The 16,689-nt window shown below is 40.3% G+C and overlaps 1 protein-coding gene across 1 annotated transcript in view; it reads left to right on the top strand.

Annotated features, from left to right (window-relative positions):
- The window catches only part of TAF3 (TATA-box binding protein associated factor 3), a 113,604-nt gene that overhangs the window by 69,234 nt on the left and 27,681 nt on the right, over positions 1 to 16,689 (top strand). The gene's annotated exons all lie outside the window — the stretch shown is intronic.

Genomic DNA, 16,689 nt, shown 5'->3' with positions numbered 1-16,689 from the left:
TCTAAAGTAAAAGGTGACCTTTTAGATTCAGAATTCAATTTCCAAACTCATCCTAGACTTTGAATTTTAATCCCTGCCATCAGTATTTTGTGTGACAAGGACTATGCATCAGTAGTTTGTCATTTCTGAGCCCTGCTTCTTTTTTCCTCTGTAGATGAGACCCGTGGTATAGTGGAAGGTGTCCCTGCCCATGGCAGAGGGATTTGAACAAGATAATCTTCAAGGTCCCTTCCAACCCAAACCAATCTGTGATTCAGTGATTTTGGTTGTCTGTGCAAATTCTTTCCCATCTGGGGATGAAGAGCCTGTAAAATTATGTGGCCATGCCCTGAGCAGGTTGTCCTGAAATATGTAGTCTTGGTAATAGAAAATTGCCCAAACAGTGGCTTGGCAAAAGTCTTACTCCTGAGTAAGAATTAATTTAGACTTCTATTCTGAATTGGATATCTTATGTCCCTAAATACCTGCTGTTCTTGAGCAGTCAGAGAGCTTGTTAATCATATTGCTTATGATATTTTTGGCCACTCTGTCATTCAGCATGTCTGGTGTATGTCAGGGGTAATACTCTATTGTGGTGCTGTATCATATTGAAAATGGAAATAATATCTTTACATTTTCTCAGGTATCCTGACTAAAATTGTAACTTGTCTTTTCTCCTCCCAGTTCTTTATGCTTTTGACCATCACTGACATTTTTTTTTTTCCTTTTTAATTTGCAGAAGGCACAGATGCAGGTCCTGACAACACACCCTTCTTACTTAGAGGATTAAGACAGTATCCTTGTTTTTGCTTGTCATGGTTATATTTCTTTCTCCCCGTAAGGCACCTAGGTTTTTTAAACAGCTTTCTGTGCACATAAGTAAAATCTTAGATTTTAGTAGAAAATCATAGTAAATCTTAAATTTTTGTGTTAAACCTTTAATAGCCGGAATACAAGATACTTATCCTGTGGTAGTAGATTGTAGCAAAAGGAAGCAGTTGTTACTGTGTTAAAATTCCTAATGCTTCATTTTTCCTGTTACTTCATCCCAGAGTTCTGGAGGTCATTTTTGTTGAATTTAATGAGCTCCTGATGTACACAGAGCAGACCAACCTTTTGGGTATATTTCTCTGACCCAGAAATGGTGGAGGAGGAGTAGGAGCTCAAAAATACAACAAGAATCTGATGTCTGCCAGAGTCTTACTTAGAGCTTGAAACAAATCCAGATCTGTTTCTGGATTCGAAATTCCTTATTAAAGGCTTTTTAGCTCCCTGCAGAAGAAGTGGTGGCAGGTATTCTTTTATACGTTTCAGTGATACATTTCATATTTGAGAGCGATTTCTAAGCATTGTCTGAAGTTCTGCTGTCTTTCTTGTCACTGGGAGCAGTGACAGTTCATGGTGGGAGGAAGAGAGGAAAGGGTGTGCTATTTCCCACTTTATTAGGGAATAATATGGTGTAAAATAATAATTGTGTCATAGAATATTCTGAGTTGGAAGGGACCCAAAATGATTATCAAAGTTCAACTCCTGAAGAGAGGAAAAGAAAAAATTTATTAGGTGAATTGAGGAGTGATCTCTGCTGAGTCAGAGATACCATTCAAGAGAAATAAATATATCTCCTACCCCAGCTGGAAAAAGAATCCTCTGCCACACTGCAAAGTCAGAGATCTGAATAAGTCTTTTTAATAATTGCTGATCTGTGTCACATCTAAACAGCTTTTTATCTAGGAGTATCCTCAGGCATTTTTTTTATTTTTTCTGGATGTGCACAAGAAATGAAGCCCTGGTAGCTAGTGACAGATGTGAGATGGAAGAACACAGGAGTGAAGAGACTCTGCCTAAACAAGACCCTGAGCACCAGAGCTTGCAGCATTTAGCATCACGTGATGGAAAAGAACAAACCAGCAAACAACTGCTGCCCATTTACATTCTGGCTTGTCCCACAGCCACTTTGAGCATGTGTCCACAGCATACCTGCTTGTCCTATCTTCCTTATTTTGATCTGGAAATATTTATTTAGTGTAACTCCTCTTTACCTCCTCTTTCTCTTCTTACTGCTTCTTATAGTTCCATGTTTCATGGGCTTTTTGAGTGTTTTGTCCTTTACCTTTTGCTTCAGTCTGGCCTTCAGCCATCAGTCTCCTTCATGAAAATATCCTGAGTGAATGAAAAGCAAATGTGTGCTTCCATCTTCTAGCTTTTATCTTCCTGCTAAATGCTACACAAAGAGAAAGCTCAGAGTGAGCTCAGAGTGAGGGAGAGGAAAAAGCAGAATAATTCTGTAATACAGAAAACCTGAAATTTTCTGGGTTTTGGAAGGAGCAGTTAATGTTGTAAAATCACAGAATCCTGGAATGGTTTGGGTTGGAAGGGATCTTAAAGATTGTCTAGTTCTCACCCCTTGCCACGGGCAGGGACACCTGCAGTGAAGAGGTGGAAAAGAGAAACAAGGATGGAAGTAAACAGAAAATCAGAACAAAAAGAAAAAAAAACTTCACTATTTTTCTGTTCATGATTTATCCAGGCAAAAGTGTGGATGAAATCCCTGATTTACAAATCTAATTCAGGTCCCTGTCCCATGAACTTGCAGCTTTAATTGGGAAGTGTGAGAAATTAAGGGGGAAAACCTCCCTCATTTCAATTTATTTCTCTGTAACGCATCCCAGAGCATATTCCATTTTAGGGAGAGGAAGGGACGACAGATTGTTGTTGCTAATAGGATTTGGGTCAAACTGCTGCTCACTGTTCGGCAAGTAACTAAATTAAGAGGAGGGTGTTCTCAAAAATGACAGGGCACAGCAGGATGATAATCCCCTCCCCACCCAATTCCAAGTCCCCTTCATCAGCAGAGATGTTTGGCTGAGCGTATTCTACAACAATTTATCCATTAAAACTCGAGCTTCTCCACCACTGGCTTTAATCCTGGCTTGGAAGGAGCTCCTTTGCCACGGCTGAGCGTGCTTCGTTCTGCCTCAGTCCCAAGAATACCAACAGTTTGTGCTCACTCCTGAAGATAAATCACCCCTCCACCCTCCAAAACTCACAAAGACAGAGGTGGTGAAGGAGTTTATGGAACAGGGGGTTAGAAAGAGTGGCAACAAGCAGCAGGGCAAATAAAGTTACAGATGAACTTCATCAGCTGCAAATGCTTTTGCAGTGTTTCACGAGTAAGGGAAGTTTTGTATCTCCAGATGAAGGAGTTGTCTAGTCTGTGCCTTCTTCAGGATCTTTGTGGATCATCAGCTGCTGTCCCTGGGAATTGCAGTTCCCTCTCAGCAGGGAGTCACCTGGTAGTGAACCAGCCTGAGGTCCATGAAATGGGAAGGTTACATGGGAATCCGACAAGTCTGAAATGAAGGGGTTTTATATTTTTTTATGTCTGAATGGAAAGTTAATGTTACGTAAAACTGCCTACTGAAGCCAATTCCTTCACTAAATTTGTTTTCTTTGGATTTTTTTCATTCCTTCCGTGTGTCCAAGAAAAATATTACTTAGCTAAAAGGCATTAATTCAGTTTAAATCAGAGTATCAAGCCATCTGACTCTAGTATTGATGTGTGCACAAGCTTCTTGTTTAAATTAAGCCTGCTGGTTACTGGCTTGTTTGTTTCTACACTCTCCTGTTTTCCCTATATTCAGGATGCTTATCGCGTAAACTGCTAGAAAAGTAATGGCCATGTACCTTTTGTTTCTTTTTTAAATAATTCATATGGAAAAGCAATATCCTGCAGAATTTCTGTAATCAAGTATGTACCCAATCCAGCTCGTGCCAGAAACTTGATCAAAATAGATCCTTAACTCCTGGTTAAGCCTAATTAGGATACAGAGTTCAATACAAAGCCACTTCTCATTTTCCTTTGCAATCAGCACATCATTTTTGTTTTGTTAAAGGACACAAGTTGCATCCCTTAGATAAACAGCTTGGGCAAGCTCTGCAAAACAATTAGTGCATCTTTCACATGGTCTAAACTTGATTGAATAATTACTCAAATAATGGTCAGTAATGGAATACATAGGGTTATCTCCTGGCTAATCCTCAGGTAATGGAGTTGGTGTATCTCTGATTTTTCTCTTAGCTGTTCCCAGTGAACAGGAGACTGAGACAAAAGTGATTATGGGAAGTGGAGGGAGTCACTGGAGGCCAGCAAGGAAAAGGAGGCCTTATCTTAAGCAATTAATCAAGAAAACTCCTATTGTGGGACAATTATTCAAAGCTAATTCTAAAATAGCTTTAGAGCCTGAGGTCCTGAAGGTTTTTTAGTGTGTTTTTTTCTGTTTTGTTTTTGTTTTGTTTTAAGAATTTTGCCAAGGTCATTGGGAGCACTGGGGCAGCCCTTGCATCCAAATGAAAGCTGCAGAATAAAGAGGGAGTTGGATCTAAAGTATAGGTACACGATGTGGGCCTTGAGGTCCTTGTCAGAGCTGTGAGTTTTTATTTTTAAAAATGGGTTGAAATGTTTCTAAACAGACACAATTCTCTAAAACTTGCTTAATGCTTCCACAAAAGTCATAGAACCAGAGAATTATTTGGTTTTAAAGGGACCCTGAAGCTTCTCTTGTGCCACTCCCCTGCCATGGGCAGGGACACTTTCCACTATCTCAGATTGCTTCAAGCCCCCCCCAGCCTGGCCTTGGCCACTTCCAGGGGTGGGCCATTGACTTATCTGGGCAACTTGGGGGGCCAGAGCCACCCCACCCTCACTGTAAATGCTTCCTACCCAATATCCAATCCAAACCTACTCTGTCAGTTTGGAGTCTTTCCCCTTGTTCTATTACTACATACTCTTGGAAAAGAGTGTCCTCTCTTCCTGTGTGTCTTTTGTAAGTGACGCCATGAGAAGTGTATCACAGTCATTTCACATCCATGCCCAGGTCGTTTTGCTTTTGCAAATGCAGGACTCTTACATTTCTGAATCTCCCTTTTATTTTTTACTCTGATATTTTTCACTGCTTTTTCCATAACTTAATTGTCCTACAAAGTCTTGTAGCGACCTCAGGAGTGCAGGATTGTTTCGTGGCTGTGGTCTTGTAAAAGCCCTCGAGGTTTTTCCAGTTGTCTCCCCAAAAAGCTCTTGTACAGTGAGAGCGTTTGACTCCTGTGCTGTGTTTTCAGCCTCTGAGGTCCCTTGAAAGTGAGATTTATTTGAAGATGTTGCTGTGATCCATGAGGTCCTACGGAAAGAAGCAATAGATTTTAGCAGCTGTCCCTGAAAAATTATAAGGTCACCGGGAAAAAAAAGCAAAGGTTTTAAATTGGATGTGGTTTAAATTTTCCTATGGCCTCCTGAATCGGGCTCCTTGCTGGAGTGGGAAGCTGCCCACAGAATTATTGCTCAGCACAGTCACCCCATGCTCTTGGAGCACTTTTTCCCAGCGGTGCTGACAGCAGCATTTTGAACCCTCCGTGGCGTCGGGCCGCCCGATCCGGTTTCAGATGGCTGTGGAGTGTCGCCGGGGAAGTGCTGCTGGCTAGGTGATCACACTGCCCTGATTAGTTTTCTCTCTGCCCATGGGCACCTTTTGCAGGGCAGGGTTACAGCGAGAGTCTGGACACACATGTGCTCCCCTGCAGAATAAAGCAGAGAGGCTGGAAGACAAAGAGAGTCACTAATTGGATTTGTAGCTGTAAGAAAAAAGCCTCTTAAAGTAAACATTTTCCTCTCTTTAAGTCTCCATGGCTTCTTTCGTGAAGACAGCTTGAAAGTATCTGTTTCGGGGGTGAACCCTTCCCAGCAAATTTAATTTTGAGGCTTGTCAAGCTTTATTAAAACCTTATCATCAGTGATTTCCTTCTCTGCTAGATCAAGAAGATTGTATTTGTTATGGGATTCGTATTGTGGCTCAGAATTCATCTCAGCAAAGGAGGGGGAGGTTCTCAGATGTACCAGGACACACCAAAGCCAGTTCAGAGCACTGAATCCCAGGATAAGTGTGGTCAGCACATCTTCCTGAAGGCTTCGGATGTTCTTTAGACAGAGTTGGAAGCTGTGACTGCAGTTGTGTTTCTGAGTTAGCAACTGTGAATGTAAGCTCATTGCTCAGCATGGCAAAAGCATTCATGACTGCTGCTGGTATTGTTAAAGAAATGGGTTCCAAAATCTGAAATATTCCCAACAGCTGGAATATTTGGTAAAAGCTTGTATGGTTGGTATAATGCTGTAATGTATGATAAATGTATGGTGTGTATACATTTATTAAGGGACAGAGTGAACACGTGTCTTTTTTTTTACTCTTCAGTAATTCTGTTTACATTAGTGAAAGTTTTCTAGTCAATTGCAGAGCTTTTTTATTTATTTATTTTGAATTAAATTTCAGTAACTTCTCTTAATTTGTGCCACTGTGGATCAATGTCACGGATCGGGGTTTCACCTAAAAGGGTAGACGGAGCTTTTGCAGTTTATTCTATAGCACATGGCCTGGTTAGCTGTTTTTATACCTCTCAGTTCATCTGTTGAAAATAAACTTGTCCCTATCCCAGTCTTTCTGTTTTTTAGAAAATATTTTTGAATTGTTGAGGAAATACTTAATCTCCCTTTCTTACCCAATGAAGACAAAAAGAGGGATGGAAGAGTCTCTTAAATACGTGCTCTGTTTGTTTTTCTTATAGTGCCAGAAGTAACCAAAGCACTTTGGAAAACACAGATACGGTTCTTGCCCTGAGCAGCTTATCATTGGGATTCAAACATGCCCTTGCAATTGCAAGTGATGCACAAGAGGAGGAGGAGGAGGAGAGGAAAGGCAATTAATGGCCAAATGAGTTGTTGAACTAAAAAGTTATTTGAAGGTGATTTAAACACTCAGAGCCTTTTTTCCACCAACAAAATTGCATCTTTGTCCTGCATAGCCAGAGTGATGATGGTCTTTAAGCTGAGTTGAGCCAAGATTTCCTTCTGGGAATGCATTTTTGCAGAAGCTCCCTCATGTGAATAAGAATACGAGAGATTAAGACCCAAAGTAGCCCAGGTCTACTTTTGAGGAAGTAAATCAATTCGAAGGCAGACACAGGTAATTGTAGCTGATCACAGACCTTGTCTGCCAGAGGAATTCTCTCTCCCTCTGGATTTTGTGCCCCACCTGGCAGTGTCTGTATTATCCTGTGAACTGGGAGATGAGCTCATCATTTGATAGGAGACCACTGTCTTCATGTTGCCATTTCTTCTGTGCCACACATCTTCCCTGTGCTTATCAGAATTGCCACGATCTCCCCTCCCATCTCCTCTACCTTTACCACAAAACCAGCAATGAGTTGGGTCACTCTGGGCTGAAAGACACCTTAGCTATTTTTAGCAGCAATATGAATACAAATATGCTTGTTAGTACAGTCTAAAATAGCCCATCGTGCCACTGTGTCTGCCTCTTACTTGCTGTCTCTGGGACTCCTGAAGATGAGAAATGTGACTCTTGGATTCTAACACCTGGGCTTTAAACCACATTTCTGTTCTCACAGGTGCATTACACAAAAAAACCCCAAACTTTTGGGGGTTAAATTTTGAACTTCTGGGGAGAAAGAGTGGGATCTGAACTAATACAGTGAAAGAAATATGTGATGAGTTGTGCCTTCCTGTTTCTGGAGTTCTTTGTTAAATAATTAACAGTATTAAACATTAAATAATCACAGTATTTTCTCACTGCTGAATCCAAGTACCCAAATTATACATACAGGTTGAAAATCTGTGAAGTACTAAAATTCTGCAATGCCAGGTAAAAATAATTTATATGGAAGAAGTACAGGTACCCCAGTGCAATAAATACCTAGTCTGTTCCTTTGCCAGGAGGTACAAATAGTTGCTTCCTAAAATATTTGTAAAAGCCTAGGGATCTTCAACCTAGGATTTTATTTGCAGTAGAGCAGTATATTTTCTTATACAAGACCATAATACAGAAAAAGAAAAGCACTGTAAAAATCCTTCCAGATGTTTATAAAGGTTCAGTGTTTTTGTTTTTAGTAAGATTTGTGATACTTGAAAAGCTGGTTTGGAAAGCTCACCCAGGAAGATTAGATACAGAGGTGCAAAGTGAAAAGACAGATGGTCTGCTTTCCTTTTCTCAAGAAAAATGCATATAAACCCCTCATGTTATATTTGAGAATTATTAGGTACAGACAATATGATGTGGATTTTGAGTCTTTAGGTGGTAAATTTGATATATGCAGGAATGGTGCTGAATCTCAGTTGTAACAGAAATTCTCATCCAGGAATACTCCTGGGAAGATTATTAAAATACTACAGGTACTGACATCGATCTACTACAAAGATCTACTTGTGCAGATTTCTTTAAAAGGAGGTGAAAAACACCTTAATACACAGTATTACCGTAGCTAGGCCCTATTATACTATTGTAATCATAGCTGAAGCAAGAACGGTGATTAACGATGGCAATTTATTGTATCTGACGAGGGGAGAAAATAGGAGATGTTGTCGTTATCATAAATCATATCATAAATAACCAAAGAGAAGCACTCAGAAAGCTTGTGTGGTGTCAGCAGCAAGCCCTTTCAGGCACGTTAGCCCAGGATGTAGCCATAGAAACCCCAAAGTCATATTGTTATCTTAGTCTTGCTGCAGTTATGTGATACAACAGTATTAACATATAGATTAGGCCATTTATAATACTAGGTGTCATTTCAGGTTGGCTTGCTTATATAGCATTTTAGTTTTTTTATTGTGCCGAATGTTAGGGAAACGCTGCATTTTTACAGGTCAGTACAGAACCATTTATAATGTATCAGCTTCACACCTCTGTCAGTCTTGCTAATGTACCCTGTTATTGATTGGTTGTACTCTATGAATTGTCATTGCCTAATTACCTTGTCTTTGCTAATAATTTTATGTTTTAGAAGTCAAAATGTTCCTTTAAAGAGAAAACCTCTGTGTCTGCACACATACTCTGGGACAAGTTCTCGGTTCTGTTAAGGATTGTACACCCCAGAGGGAATAAAAAGTGAAATAAAAAGCGTGGAGACCAAGCCAGATTTTGATGTAAAGGTTTTCTGTCCCTGGCTCTGTGTTTTGATCTAGCTGCAGTGGTTTTCACATTACACTCTGCAGAGTTCAGGGCAGAGACTCAATCCCAAGTAATTCAGAGCAACACCAAAGTGACTGAGCCAAGGCTGCCCTGCTGACAGGAAGCTGGCTGGATCTCACACATTTCTCATTCCATCATTTCCTAAAGATGCTTCTGGGGTTGTTTCTACTCTCCAGACCCATTAGCCCAGCACTGCTGTGTGTTCATGTATGTGTGCATGAGCTACAAAAATGTTGAGCCACTGCTTAAAAGTCAAAGCAAAAATAAAGTCTCCCTTGTTGCATTTAGACGGAAACATGTTTTTGCTTGCTGTAGGAGCACAAATTCTGGACTAATATTTTGTCAGGTCAGAGAGAGATTGTGGGTGTAGCAGATAACAATCTGCCAACTCTGTTTGTCTTCAGCAGGGACCTGGCTGTGTCATTTTAAGAATCCTGTGTAATTTAGCTTCATAAAATTCCATATTTTAAAAAAATATTAGAATGAGGGCAGCCACTAGTAACTACTTAGAAGTGTTACTCTCATTGTATCTGGTATCCTAAAGCAGCACTGGAAGCCAAAATCTCACATTATATCCTAAGCCAGGATCTGATGCCCAGAGTGATGCTCCTCACAATTCTCCTCTTTTTTCCCACTCCCTTACACTTGTGTGATCCTGAGGTAGTCTTTTACTTTGCCAGCTGGATATAAAAGTACTTATCTTTGGGGTTTTGTTCTTCCACCCTCAGATATATTTCCATTTGAGTTATCCCATTAGGTCATTTCTAGCCCAAACTAGCAGATAATCTTCCTTATTTTAGCCTTGATTAGTTCCTCCTTCTCCTGCACAGATGCTTGAACCTGGACAAAAGAATGGGTGGGACAGTTTCCATTTAAATGTAGAACTACAGGTTTAGGAGTCATGATTTCTTTCTGGCCATCTGGCAAACTATACTTTCTTCTCATACTGGTACTCAGTAGTTCATGCCCAATGATTTCATACCAAGATGGAGAGGATGGAGAGGTAACTGAATCAATCTGGAAGTTTTTGAGTCCAGAACCAGATTATTGCTATAATCCATATTTCCAGATGGTTGGATGTATTACATCATTAGGGATGGGTTGGGGGGGGCATGTTTTGTTGACCTCTTGTAGCTTCTTGGACAGGTTGATAAGTGTTTCTGGAGTGATTAATAAATGTATATACACCAAGTCTCAGTCCTGCTGAATGCCTCAAAGCTCAGTGCTGGCTAATAGAAAGGACTGAAGGCACCACCCAGCCATTTGGGGCAACATTTTCCAGAGTGATTAGCAAGTTGAGATGTTTAACCAATCACTTTTCACATCTTCATTACAGTGTTTTAGTTATTTATGCAAAATCACTTGCCATACCTGAAAGCTCTCTTTTCCGCTTTCTTTTTATTTATTGTTTTTTTTGCATTTGATAACATACTGAGAAGGCACTGCACTGAACTTGCTGACAATGTCAGTGGAAAAATCTGAGGCACATGGAAGATGGGCTCCTTGGTGATGCTCTCTTCCCAGCTCTCTTCCCATAGGAATTAACTGGTAGATGTCAGGGTTTGGTAAGAGGTTGGTTGATCTTTATAAAGTAAAGGAGAAATCTTTTGTTTTGTTGTCTGTTTGGTAAACAGGTCATATCACTGATCAGTTGTGTTCATATAGCAGAGAAATTATATATACAATTATAGATATATTTATGTAACATATTCACAAGTATCTATAAAAAATCCAGTATTCTAAGCCCCACATGTGTCACAGGTATCTCAGTGTGTTCATTTTGCATTAAGGTATCAGGATATTGGCCTGTGGGATATCAGGATTGAATTTTGTCCTTCTTCCATTAATTTCCTTTATGGACTACAAGCACACTTTCTGTTTGTTTTGGGAAAAGGCCATTGTTATTACAAGTTAAAGAGATAAAACGTATCATGGCACAAGAAAAAGGCTTCAATTTTAACAGAAATCAAAAGCTCCTGCTTATTAGGATATGATAGGGATGTAAGCTCTTGACTTAATGACTTAAAATTTCCAAAAACTTAATATTTGGTTTCATCTCATGCTTTAACTAGACAGTAGGAAAATTATTCTGGAAGTCTGCAGGAAGTTTTTTTCTGTTTTTTTTTCCTCACTAAAATGTTTCATATGTTGGGTGGGAGCAGTCCCTTCCTTCCCTGCATTTGAAAGGCCAAGCTGGCTGTATATAAAACCATCAGCCTTGATATCCATGTGGTTCTAAGGAGGGTATGCTTGAAAACAAAAATGAATTGAAGATTTCAGTGCAGGCACTGCCAGATCACTTCCTTTCCCAAATCCTAACTTTCCTTAAAAACCCTGATGCTTCCAACTCTTGTTCTCAGGTAGTATTTGGTACCATGCAGTGCACAGGATCAGAGAGGCTGATCTAAACAGAACTATGTGTGAAATAATTCTGTGGTCTACTGACAGAACTTTTTTGGTCATTTTGCATTCTCTTGGAAAAGAAAATGTTCAAGTTCTATTTAAAAAGAGAAGGATTATGGAAGAAATTGAATAGTTGAAAATAGACATGTATAAGTTGCATGGAAACATCTGCTTTTTGAGAATTATATCCTTAATGAGTTTACTCTGACATCTGATCCTATTTATCTACCATACTGCAGTTAATATCAAATGCCAAATGCCTAAATCTTACATTATTGTAATAACAAGAGTTGGCTTCCACAGGAACTGTTACCTCCCAGAACTTTGTGCAATTAATATATTAGATATAGCATTGGAAGCAAGACCTGCTGTTACTAAAATCAAGTTACTCTTCTTCAGCAAGTGGTGTCCAGCTTTAGGCCAGCATGTCTGACTCTGTTTCATCTTGTACATAAGAAATATTCATTTATTCTTAAATCTGCATGTCTTACCCAGGTGGTTTCATCCTGTCACCACCCTGTGACAGAGCGAAATGTTAATCTAGTTTTCAGAAGAGAGACTGGAACTTTACTTAAATTAAATGCCAGCCAACAAACAGGGTAGGTTTTTGGCAGGGTCAGGAGCTGAGCAGAGATTTTGTCTGTCCCAGTCTGTGCCGTGTTCCCTAGGACACCCACCTAGCTGCCAATGCTAATGTTTTCTCACTAAAGCTACCAAGTAAAAGGTCTGGTGATGACCAAGATGATGACAATTTTAATTTTATAGATGGATTTATATAAGATTGATTTTCTTGCTTGAGGAATGCCCATACATGGGTGCATTTCTACTCAATCAGATGAGCTTTGCATCAATTTTTTGTGCCTTCACTTTTATCTGACCTGTTGTGCTGCTTCCTCTGACAAGGCAGCCGGGTGAGCATGATAATGTGGTACAGGTGATTGCACTTCTTTTTCTGCAAAAAGGCAGAATTTCTGTTCCGTTGTACCCTTGTGTCAGTTTCAGGGACAAATAGTTCCTCAGTTCTCATAAACCTGGAAATTCATTACTGAAGTGTTGAGTGTTGCTGTCCTGAAACTGAGCTGCGGCCAAATTAAGAAGATATATATTCAATAACCTGAGGTTATTGAAGAGCAGCTGTGGGATCCCTGCTGTGCTACAGGAACATGATGTACCAAGAAATAGAGTTTGAGCTTCTTTAGTGGTTTTTCCTTAAGAAACGTACAGGAGTTTCAGTTTCTTACCTGAACTGTTCACCTTAAGAAATTTTCCAGCATTTGAAGTGGTGACAGATCCCCGTGGTTTGCATTTGGGATTCTGGTGCTTTCCGTCCAGAAATCTTGATGGGCTGTGTATTTATCAAGTTCAGCTTTTACACCTCTGTGAGATGGAGTTATCATCGTTTGTCAGATGGGAAGGCAGCAGGGTGTGGAGTGACCTGCCCCAAATCACCCTGCAGACCTGTGCTGAGAGGAGGATTCCTTCCTCCCCTAACTTCAAAATCATCCTTTCATGAAAGTGAATTTGCCTTCTGGCATAGACACGGAGCTGTTGTTATCCATTGAATCATTTTGGTAGGAAAAGCCCTCTGAGATCACCAACTCCATTAACCCGACACTGCCAAGTCACCGCTAAATCCATGTCCCCAGGTGACACATCCACATGTTTTTTGAACAATTTCAGGGACGGTGATTCCACCACTTCCTTGGCACAGCCTAATATTCTCAAGTAAGGAATGCTGCCTTTCTAACCAGATTTCTCATAGGCAGCATGCTGACAGCTCTCAGCTTGTTTTATTTCAGTGATGGACAAATTCAATGCTGCGATGGCTGAGCTCATCCCTCCTGTAACCTAGGCTCTGCACAGGGGGCCCACTGACATAATAAACAATTGCTCCCTATAGCTTCAGTAATGTGAGCATTAATATTGATCCAGCACTGACTTCTCTAACGACCAAAAAAAAAAAATGTATCTGTTATCTTGAGAAACCTCCCAAACAGCTCCAGTCTCCTTTCATTACAGGGGAGAGTTATGAGGGCAGATGGCTGAGGTGATATCCATTTGACCTATAGATGCTAACTCGGGCTGGATCATTAATAAGGTGGCCGGAGATAGGGAGAAATGGCAGTAAAGAGAGTTAAAAAGCAATCCTTTGCACAAACCATGGAGCATCCAGAAGTGCCGGGCAGCAAATGAGATGGACAGAGGTGAGGTAGTGGCTGCATGGTTGCAAATGCTCATCACCAAGTCAGGCAGCAAACACTTAAAAGCTGATGTTTTTCCATATTTAGTTCCTGCTCTGGTGTGAATCCTCTGGGAGGAGAAAGAGCCATAGGTCTTGAACTCAAGATTGAAATTTCACTTTCTCTAATTAACTACCCTCCCACCCCACCTCCAAAAAAGAAAAAAAAAAGTGCTTCATTGTTTTCTGCGCAGCTGTGGTGGCTCAGGTTTGAAAGGCACTACCTGGCAGAAAACCAGTCCTTGCTAAGGATCAGACTGTGGCCTTGTTCCAAGAGAAATTTGGATTTCATTTGACCACGATAGGATTCCAGATTGTCATCTGAGCATGTCTGAAAAGTGGTGAATGTGTGTCAGTAGTTAAGTGCTCATGAACTTCCTTAGTCCCTGGATTGTTCAGGACTGACCCAGGCAATTTTTTCCAGATGTTTTGGGGAATCCAAGTCCATATAAAAGGGATGGTAATGCTTCTGCTTCCTTACTTAGTTGTCTTTGTGGCTTGCAGGAATGTGCATGAAAGCTGGAGCCAAGACACCTCAATTTTTTGTCTCACCTCTACAAAATGCACTTTAACCTTTCTGCCCTTCCCTGGCACCTCCACACAAGATCACAGAAACTTTGTGGGCTCGCTGCAAACTTTACTTGGCCTTATTAAAAAAAAAATAAGCATTGCTCTTTTTTTTATTGTACAGAACTCCAGTCCCTGTTCTCCAAACCTCCCCTGAAATTGTTTTTTTTTGCCTTTGATCCAGCAGCTGCTGGTATTCTGCAATCCTGAGGAGGTAAAATATGAGAAGCACCTTGGGATGGGAAGAAGGTATAGAAATATGTAATATTGCAGTGCCTTTCCATGAGATGCAGTGTAAGAGAGGGGCTGTTTAAATGGACAGTAGGCAGGAATCTTTAGCAAATAAATGATCTGATTTTTCTAGTAAATGTAAACTTTTTACTGTTACCATTTCTGGTTTTTCTTTTTACTGTTTTTCTGTTTAGTAGTTTATTTTCCACTTTATTGACTCTTTTTATCCCCATGTTTCTTGTATTAAAATGGTTAATGTTCCTATGTCTGAAGTCTGTATCATCAAACCTTATCTTTCCTAATATTTTAATTTGGCTACACTTTTCATCCAGTGGCTGAGGCAGAAGATTTCTCTAAATCCCAATTTTAAAGTATGATGTTTGTTTTAAATTTTATCTCCTACTCTTAAATGCAAACAAGCTCTCAGTGCTGAAGTAGGTGGAATGGGGTTGGGAGGGAATTGCTCAGTAGCAACCAGTGCTGTGTGACATCTGATGAATGCTGATTCTTCATCCCCAAAACCTTCTGAGCAGGTAAAGGCAGCTGATTTCTGCAGCAGCTTAAACAGAGATTAAAATTACTTCCATGATGGGGAAGTAGATTTTTTTTTTTCCCCCATAGCAGGTGCAGGCTCAGCCCACAGTGATTTCTCAGTTATACTCTAACTTTGCAGTTTAAAAAATTTAATGTCAGTGCCCAGCCAGGCAAAACCTAACTCCCTAACATTTCTGTTTTTCACGGAAGGCTAAGACTTTATCCTCAGGCAAAGTCTCCTCTCTGGGCAGGCTGCTGTAAATCCTCTGGGCCCTAGCGAAAGCCAGCCTTGCTAGCTCATTTTACTTAATTTGTGATGCTGGCAAGATTTGTGCTGCAGCCCAGGGCTCTTGACTCAACTCTCCTAAATCAGAGCATTGACACATTACAGAAGAGAAACACCAGCGTAGAAAACCTGAAAATAAACTCATTGAAAATAGGTTTTTCAGAAAGATGCTGTCCTACTGAGTTTTAAATAGTGTTTAGAGGAATGTTCCAGGTTTCTTGCTGCTTTCTTTGTTAAAGCCACCTGCTCATTAAGAAGTTGGGTTTTAACCATTGTCTTCATAAATGTGTTTTGCTACATATTTCATATGAGAATCTTGGGGCACTGGATATCTTTCCTCAGAAACCCTGCTAGACAAAATGGCTTGAGTTTTTGCAGGTGAGTAAACAGAAACTTGGGGTAAAGTGAAATGAGGTAGTCTGTGTAGTAATGTCAACCAGCAGAGGTATAATGATGTAATTACTGCAAATACAAATGTGCCAGGTTAATGCCTGTGTAGACATTCTTATTCAGGACTAAGAATCCTTTTTGCCTGCTTGGGATAATTCCATTTTGAAAGTGAGGAAGTGTATCCAAGAGGATAAAGTGCTTGGCTGTGGTTGTGGAGATCAGAGGTTCTCCTTTTAAATTTACTGTGGATTTTCAGGGAGATCTCAAGTGAATTTTCTCCTTTCTCTGCACCATAGTGTCACATGTGGGTCTGAAGATGGTGTTGTATGTAGGGGGGAAACAATTGTTATTAAAAAAAAAAACCAGAGCAATCACACAGGTGGTATCCACACTTGTTTGGAATAGTTGATGTCTGATGTCTACACTGTGTAGATTTCAGATTTATCTTGTTTTCAAAAGCTGGTTTTCGGTCTCACAGCCTGAATGCCTACTTGCTCTGGAGTGTGTTAAGTGGATTCCTCCTTCATTTTGGTTTTGCTGCTGCAGGAAGCCCCCATATGCACTCCAGGATTGTCCCACGATGCAACAAAACAACAGTAAGGGACATGATGGGAAAATGTATTTCAAAGGCATGTTCCTGATCTGAACCAGCACACACACACACACACCATGCTGGGGTGTTCCTATGCAGTCATAACAGATTGTGTCACCTGCAGCAGCTCTTAAGATGGTATCAGACAGAACCTGGCAGGTTGAATGGGTCTTAGTCCTCTGCTTTAACCTTCAGACTGTGCTGCTTCAGGAAGAATAAACTAGGTTTAGGAAGATGTTTTCCTAGTAGTTAATCTGCAGTCAAAGTTGTGTGATATATAGGCAAGAAAGACAGTTCTGGTTAATTTTACTTTGATACTTTGCTTTGACATTTACAGAAAAAAATGCTTCAACCTCTTTCCCTTCATTTAAAAATGAATGAATAAATTATTAGGGTGATTTAGGGTAGAACTGACACTTTCAGCCTGCTCTGCAAGCTCTGC

This window comes from Cinclus cinclus, chromosome 4 (genome assembly GCF_963662255.1).
Source record: "Cinclus cinclus chromosome 4, bCinCin1.1, whole genome shotgun sequence".
NCBI classification, from domain to species: domain Eukaryota; kingdom Metazoa; phylum Chordata; class Aves; order Passeriformes; family Cinclidae; genus Cinclus; species Cinclus cinclus.
The sequence above is the reverse complement of the archived record's forward strand: the minus strand, read 5'-3'. Positions and strand labels throughout refer to the sequence as shown.